An 8,888-nucleotide genomic window follows, 5' to 3' on the forward strand; every position below is an offset into this window, starting at 1 on the left:
GTCCATGTGAAGACACCACCAAACAGGCTTTGTGTGAGCAACGCGGCTATTTATTTCACCTGGGTGCAGGCGGGCTGAGTCCGAAAAGAGAGTCAGCAAAGGGTGGTGAGATTATCATTGGTTCTTATAGGTTTTAGGATAGGCGATGGAGTTAAGAGCAATGTTTTGGGGGAGGGGGTGGCTCTCACAAAGTACATTCTTAAGGGTGGGGGAGATTATAAAGAACATTGATCAGTTAGGGTGGGGTGGAAACAAATCACAATGGTGGAATGTCGTCAGTTAAGGCTATTTTCACTTCTGTGGATCTTCAGTTGCTTCAGGCCATCTGGATGTATACGTGCAGGTCACTGGGGATATGATGGCTTAGCTTGGGCTCAGAGGCCTGACATATATATATATGTAGCAGGAGGTTCTCCTCAAGCAACTAATCTCTAGGCAATCAGCCTTACTGTTATTTTATTTGTTTGTTTTTGTTGAGACGGAGTTTCGCTCTGTTGCCCAGGCTGGAGTGCAGTGGCACAGTCTCAGTTCACTGCGACCTCTGCCTCCTGGATTCAAGCGATTCTCCTGCCTCAGTCTCCTGAGTACCTGGGACTGCAGGCGCGTACCACCACACCCAGGTAATTTTTGTATTTTTAGTAGAGTCGGGGTTTCACCATATTGGCCAAGGCTGCTCTCAAACTTCTGACCTCGTGATCCTCCTGCCTTGGCCTCCCAAAGTGCTGGGATTACAGGCATAAGCCCTTACGGTTATTTTAATAAGCCCTTACTGTTATTTTAATAACTGACTTGCCAAGTACCGGGAAAAATCCTCCTTGTCCAATAGCATTAGGAGGCTGTTCCTTACCAAGGGCCATGTTGAGTTTTCTTTTAAAGCTCAATATGTAGTAAGGCCAATCTCCAGATCTTCACTATTCAAAGTGTGGTCATCACCTGAGGGCTTTTTAGATATGCAGGGTATCAGCCCTACTCCAGTCCTTCTGAATCGGAATCTGTACTTTAATAAGATGCAGTGATTCGTGTGCACACTAAACTCTGAGAAACACTGATCCAGCCCATCTTCCTTGCCTAGGTGTATTAAAAGAATACCCCACACTCTTTAATCAATATGAAAATAAAGGCATGATTATTTCCGCCAAATTTTTCTTTCTCCTGCCTCCAAATTGTTCTCTGTTGCCACATAAGAGTCTCTTCCCCCTTCTTTTGGCAAAAATTCAAATGATCATCTTCAGAAGTCACCTTTCTCCTGATAACTTCCGATCACTTCTGTTCATCTCTCCCACAGCAAATTGTCCTAAGGAATTAACACACTGTCCCTTCTCCTTGTGAAGAGACAGCCTGAGACCAGAGACTGCCCCTTCTCCTGATGAGAAGATAGCCTGAGGCCAAAGACTGTCCCTTCCCCGTCCCTCCCTACTCCTCAAGCAGAGCCTCCACTCTTTAAACTTAACAGTCTCAACTGATTTCCTCAATGACTTGATTTCTGTAAGGACTTTTATTTGTGACATCAGGTTTCCCTAAACATCCAAGGGCATACTGGGCTCCTTAAATGACCTCACCCAACTATGACGTGGCACGAGGTGAAACAGTTTCCCAAAAGAACGCTTGTGCCTCCAGACCAGAATTGTCACACCTGAAGTTGTTTATTTGAGCAGCCTTGTCATTGGGCTTTCCACAGCAGGCTTTGTACAGTGGCCACACCCTGGTCTTGCATGATACTTGAATTTGGAAGATTCCTGGTAGATGTAGAAACGGCCCAGACTGCCTGTTCAGAGCTAAGCATCATGGTAGGTTAAGGTACATTCTCTCCTAGTACACCTTGAGTTACCTAATAAAATAATCCAGAGCAGCCAGGCGTGGTGGCTCACACCTATAATCCCAGCACTTTGGGAGGCCAAGGTGGGTGGATCACGAGGTCAGGAGATCAAGACCACCCTGGCCAACACACTGAAACCCCGTCTCTACTAAAAATACAAAAATTAGAGGGAGTGGTGGCGAGTGCCTGTAGTCCCAGCTACTGGGGAGGCTGAGGCAGGAGAATTGCTTGAATCCAGGAGGCACAGGTTGCAGTGAGCTGAGATCACGCCACTGTACCCCAGCCTGGTGACAGAGTGAGACTCCGTCAAAAAAAAAAAAAAAGATCCACAGCTGAGCCTCCAAGAAGTAGACTGAGGGTTGCATTTTCTTCATCTGACATTTGAAACTGCCAGTGAAGTAAGGAAGGGCAGCTCTTTTCCACAAGCAAACATTACCTCTCTATGTCTATCTTGTAGTGGAGACCTCAAATGTGTCTGTCTTGGTAAGAATTCAGGAAGCAGTAGAGCTAGGTACCTGTGGTAGATATCACTAGAAACTTCAATTTCAACAACGTGGTGAGTAGGATATAAGCTGTTGAGGTTCTGTGGCCATATCCCCACCCAAATCTCATTTTGAATTGTAGCTCTAACAATTCCCATGTGTCATGGAACGGACCTGGTGGGAGGTAATTGAATCACAAGGGCAGGTCGTTCCCATGCTGTTCTTGTGGTAGTGAATAAGTCTCATGCGATCTGATGGTTTTATAAAAAGGAGTTCCCTTACACAAGCGCTCTCTTTGCCTGCCTCCATGTAAGACGTGACTTTGCTCCTCCTTCATCTTCTGCCATGACTGTGAAGCCTCCCCACCCATGTGGAACTGTGACCCAGTTAAACTTCTTTCCTTTATAAATTACCCAGGCTCGAGTATGTCTTTATCAGCAGTGTGAAAAAGGACTAATACAGCAGTTAACATGAACAACTCATACTCCAGAACATTCCACCCTAGATTTTCAGAGTAAAATCCAAGAGAACAGTGGAATCATAAGGGTGGGAGAGAAGTTCATGGGGCAGGAGGGGACCAAGACTGGGACAGTATATTTCATGGTTATATTTCTACAAGGATTACACTGGGGCTCCTCTTCCTTAGTACTGACCTTAACCGTTCAGATCACGATTAAAACATTTCTTATCATCCCAAGGCCTATGGATTTGGGAGCCCCACAACAGTGTAAAGCCCTGAGTTAACAAAATATCATCATTTACAAAAGCTCTAAACTAGGCACAGCAACCGTATTTTTTTGTTGTTTTTTTTTTTTATCCAGATTCACAAATTAGAAGCCTCTTTTTAAAATTGAAATGGGCCCAAGTGGTTAAGTCATGTTACTTGGCTCATGTGCCTATTGTTCTTGCTATGAAAACTAGCAACTTGTGGCAATGAACATAAAGCTTTTTTTTCCAATAGCTTTACTGAGATACAATTTATGAGCCATAAAGTTTACCCATTTTAAGTGTAGAAGTCAATGGTTTCAAGTGTATTTATGGAGTCATGCAACCATCACTGTCATTCAATTTCAGAATGTTTTCTTCCCTCCATGAACCCACTAGCAGATTCGCAGTCACTCCTCATGACCACCCCGACCCACTCAGGTAATAGGGAGCCTTTGACTAGCCATTCACTCCATTCCCAAACAGTTTTTCATTCAAGGGCAGTGTAATTTTCACAGCACTGAACAAAACTTTCACCAGAAAGAGACAGAGGCAAAGCACCAGGCTGAGCTCCTCAGATAAACTTGCTCTTTTGGTTACACTTACTTCATCCAGCAGCTGCTCAATCACAGAGACTCTCCCTGCCCCTGGCAGTCCAACTTCCCTCAGCAGGAGTCTGTTTTCAGGCTGCAGGGCTACAGAATGTGGTCATTCCCCCCACCTTAAAATATTCACATAAAGCAAATGCGTCCTCTCTGGGTAAATTCCGAGCCACGGGGGCAGGCAAATGTGAGTGTGTATATGCGTGCGCATGTGTGCATGGGAGTGTGTATGTGTACATGTGTGTGGTCGCCAACAGTTTGCAGCACAAACGTTCACATCGAATGTAAATCTTGCTGGTCTCCAAAGCCCTGACCTGGGGAAAGTCACCATACTGACATTGTTTTACATTATTAATGACAGGAATGCAATGAGAAACCTTAGAAAAATCCAGAAATATTTGAAAGCTCAAACCCCACAGTAGTGTTATGAATATTTGTAGGCAAAGCACTCAGTTCTACAACTTATTTTGCACACTTCTTATAATTCATATAATGCACTCAATATCAACTTATGGGTCCACATGTCAGCTTGATTATGCTGAAGAGCAAGTGAACCTCTAAACCCAACTTTTTGTTCAGAAGAAAAAGCTCATCCAAGTTCTTCCTGTACTTGAGGAGCCAACTACCACTATCTTTTTGAAACTTGACAAGTGGTAATTTGTCCAGGGATTTAGCTATCAAGCCATCGAATCACAGAAGCAGTTATCAGCCAAATGATGCCATAAACTGTTCTTTTTGATCCTAAGAAAGACTGGGTTTCAGATAATTATCATGTAATGTATACACTACATGTTTTGTTTCAGTAGCTCAGTTGCAATTCCTAATGGAGCTTTAAAAAATTGATACATCATGGCCTGGTGAGGTGGCTCACACCATAATCCCAACACTTTGGGGGGCTGAAGTGGGGGATTACTTGAACTCAGTCATTGGAGACCAGCCTGCACAACATAGCGAGACATCATCTCTACTAAAAGTAAAAAATAATTGGCCAGATGTGATGGCATGCACCTGTAGTCCCAGCTACTCAGGAGGCCAAGGCAGGAGGATCTCTTGAGCCCAGGAGATCAAGCCTGCAGTGAGCTATGATCACACCACTGCACTCCAGCCTGGGCAACAGAGCAAGACTCTATCTCAAAAAAAAAAAATCATTACATCAGGTAGCTGATTTCTAGAGCAAACAAAAAGTTTAGGGGGCCCACAGAGTGCTATAGCCACGTGTGTCAGACTGTCACTCTCCATCACCCTCTCTGTGTGCTCCTCTGACTCTCTAAGGGGCCAGCTTGACCCCAGCCCTGGACAGGGCCCACAAGGAGTCATAAGACAAGATGGAATTGGTGGCAGAGGTTCCAGTGAACCCAGATGGACCCATCGCACTCCAGCCTGGGCCACAGAGTGAGACCTGTCTCAAAAAAAAAGATTATTGTTGAGGCCGAACACAGTGGCTCACGCCTGTAATCCCCCCACTTTGAGAGGTCAAGGTGGGAGGATCACTTGAGGCCAGGAGTTTGAGACCAGCATGGGCAACATAGTGGAGCCCCATCTCTACAAAAATGTTAAAATTGCCCAAAACCCAAGGTGGTGGCGTGGCCATCACTGGCCAGGATCACGGGCACAGTGCTGCGCTCTGTGGTGGCTCCTCACAGCCGTGCTCCAGACTCCCGTGCAGGCATCTAGTGGGACACGGCAAACTCAGGCTGCAAGGACATCCGGGCCCAGATGAGGAGAGTTTTCTGTGCTTCCCCTACGACAGCAACCTGCTGACTGAGAGATCCACCTCCAAAACCCCTCGGTGGTGTTCTTCTACATGGCCCACCTGCAGGCAAAAAGTGATGGAATTTATGTTGTCATGGAAGTTAATGTTTCAACTCAAGAAGAGAAATAACCTATCGACATTATCTGATGACAAATTACAAGAGTGTTTCCCATCCCCACAGTATAAAAAGGTTATTTGCATAGGTGCAAAAGAAAATGGTTTGCCACTGGAGTACAAAAAGAAGTTAAAAGCTGTGGGACCAAATGACCGTACAGGAAAGGTCTCAGAAGAAATTGAAGACATCATCAAAAAGGAATCACGAACTCATTAGAACATAAGAGAATATATCCAAGGATATTCCATGTACTAATGTAAAATACCATTTGAAAACAGGGATCTGGAGGATCTCCATGTTTGATCCATCTTCAACCGTGCTCTGAAGAAATATCGCACGTGGGTGATTCTTGTTTTCAGACTATAAAAATAAACTGGTTTAGGAGTTAAGCAATGTTATAAAAGAGGGTGATTACCTAGCACTTTGGGAGGCCGAGGTGGGCGGATCACTTGAGGTTAGCAGTTCGAGACCAGCCTGGCCAACATGGTGAAACTCCATCTCCACGAAAAATACAAAAATTAGCCAGGTGTGGTGGCACATGCCTGTAAACCCAGCTACTCAGGAGTCTGAGGCAGGAAAATCGCTTGAGGCAGAGGTTGCAGTGAGCCGAGATCGTACCACTGCACTCCAGCCTGTGCGACAGAGTGAGACTCTGTCTCAAAAACAAAAAACAAAAAAACAGAAACAAAAACAAAAAAAGAGGACGATGAGGCCCTGGAATGTGTGACAAATGCATGTGACATGCGAGTACCCCTTCGGTAAACACTTGAAGCTATTATTCTCTTGAGTTGGTCTTCAGTGTTTCCTTGTTCTGGCAAAGGATGGATTTGCAGCTTGCTTGATGATGATACTGATGGTGCTGGTAAATTGCTCTGCTCTGGGTTTTAAAAAAATCAGCTTAACGAGAGTAAGTAATCTGCAGACAATTGATAATAACATTTTGAAACTGGAAAGATGGTATACTGTTTTTAGAGGAATAAATCTATTTGTGGTTAAAAAAATAAATAAAATTAGCCAGGTGTGGTGGTGGCGTGCATCTGTACTCCCACGTACTCAGGAGGCTAAGGTGGGAGGATGGCTTGAGCCCAGGAATTCAAAGCTGCAATGAGCTATGAATGCACCACTGCATTCCAGCCTGAAAGACAGAGACTCTGTGTCTAAAAAAAAAACCCAAAAGCCAAAACAAAATAAAAAAAATGTTTGTTGAATGCATAATAACTTTTGATACTTTCCCTCAAAATGCAAGTTAGGAAATGAAGACACAGAACATCCCTCCCTCTGTTTCTCCTGAGTGCATTCAGTGCATCCCCTCAGTCTATCCTGTGCATCTGATTTATTTGAGAGGCTCTGCTCTGGGTGGCCCCACTGAAGACAGAGCATTTACCCCACTCAGAGTTTTCAAAAAGTTTTCATATGCACTTTCCCATTTGATATTCACAACCTCCCTGTGAGGGCCCATGTGTCTATCCCCATCTCATAGACATTCATTGGACCTTGCTGGGAACATAGCCAGGAACCAACAAATGTTAATTACTCTTATTTTTCATGTCTTCTTTCCCATGTCTTCAATTGCCAAGCTACATTAATTAAATTTTTGCCTGTGACACTTTGTGCAATGAAACAAAGGTTGTAAATATAAATCAATTAATATTTGTTAGACACTTACAGGCTTGCAATGCCCCAGCCACCATATAATAGATACCAATCAGTAAATAAATAAATAAATAAGGAAGAAAGGGCAGCTTTTGCTTATGGAAGAATTATAATTAATATGTGTAGAAGGAATGAGGAAAATAGAAAATCACTGAGAAAAGCACAGTAATAATTGTTGGACTCACCAATGAATTCTAAAAGTATTCAGCAAAAGTTTGAGGAAAAACAGGATATTTGCAGACTCAAGTGTGTTCCCCAAAATGTTTATTAATTACAAAGAGAAATATAGTAATTTCAGAGCAGACAAATCCAAGCGGATCAGGGAGACATGACTACAAAGTTTAGTTTACTTTATATAAAACAAATAGGTTAAAGAAATATCAGCAAACATTTTTGTCAGTTTTTCCCCAAGTCAGATGTTTCACAGATGTGCCATCTGATTGTAGGGAGCACTTATAAGCCCCAAAAATATTGTACCAATGAGGTGAGTGATAATTCCCATTCTTACTGAATTTCTTCTTGCCTGCAGGCTGGCTTCTCTAAGGTTTAGCCAGTTTTTTATTTTATGCTGTGTAACTTCTCCTTTACATAGATTATATGGAAACATCTCTATATAGTGAAGAATCATAAATTCCTGTTTCAGTAAACTCCAAATTAATAACTTCTAAAGATTTTATTTACCTGACAATTGAATATAATTCAGCCTGATATTGACTTCATAAACATCATCATGGATAGTAGAGAAAACATGCTATCAGAGAAATTAAACTGTTTTCACAATCCCGGGTTTGAAGCTCACTGACCTGAGCAATTGCCTAGAAAATCTGAGGCTCTAAATTTTAAATTTAATCAAATATTTTATGAAACCAAAAGAACGCAAGAAAAAGGGGATACTGAGGAGCAAAAATCAAATGAAACAAAAAAAAGCAAATAGCAAAATAGCAGCAACTCAAACTATATTAATAATCACATCAAATATAAATGGACTAAATACTTTAGTCAAAAGGCAGAGATTATCAAACTAGTTATAAAAGTAAGAGCTAACTATATACTGTCTATTAGAGATGCAATTTAAGGTTAACCAACCCACATGGCTGAATGTCCTTACTTGGGAAAGAATATCCTAGAATGGCCACATCTTGGGAACTGAGGGACACATTATCAAAATTGAGCAGATTTCTGTAAAAGTAAAGGGATTCAAGGGAAGGGGACCTACACTTTACCTCTTGATGGGAGGAGAATCAAAAAATTTGTGGCCATTGAAAAAAACTGTTACAAGGGTAAAACTACCTATGTATACATTGATTATGAGGATTAGAATTGAACGTAATGCATGTATTGGACACATGAACGAGAGGTTACTAGTATAATTATTATGGCTGTTAAAATAGTGAATGATTGGAATGCAGTCTGGTCAGGTTGGTTTTTTAGCTTTAACCATCAGAACTTCAATATCATGTGGCATCTCAGCAGGAGATGTTCAGTAGCTTATTGCCTTGGGTCAGGTGCCCCAGAAGCAGACTCTTAATTGCAGAGTTGAATGTAAGCTACTCATTAAGGACATGCTCACAGGAAGGCTGATGTGGAAGTAGGGATGGGCAAAGCAAATGTATGCTTTCAGGCAAAGTCCTGTGGCTCCAGCGTGATCCTACAGGGGAACTCAGGAGTGTGAGTTATGCCTCAGAGTTTCCCTGACTCCAGGCAAAGGAACTGAGCTGTCACACGCCTGCATCCTTCAGACTTTGGCCATGGACTGCCCCAG

The 8,888-nt window shown here is 42.7% G+C and overlaps 1 pseudogene; it reads left to right on the forward strand.

Moving 5' to 3' along the window:
- The first annotated feature begins 1,712 nt into the window (after positions 1-1,712).
- LOC100987293 (gamma-glutamylcyclotransferase-like) lies at positions 1,713-7,028 on the forward strand (annotated as a pseudogene).
- The last annotated feature ends 1,860 nt before the right edge of the window (positions 7,029-8,888 follow it).

This window comes from Pan paniscus, chromosome 21 (assembly GCF_029289425.2).
Source record: "Pan paniscus chromosome 21, NHGRI_mPanPan1-v2.0_pri, whole genome shotgun sequence".
Classification (NCBI taxonomy): Eukaryota; Metazoa; Chordata; class Mammalia; order Primates; family Hominidae; genus Pan; species Pan paniscus.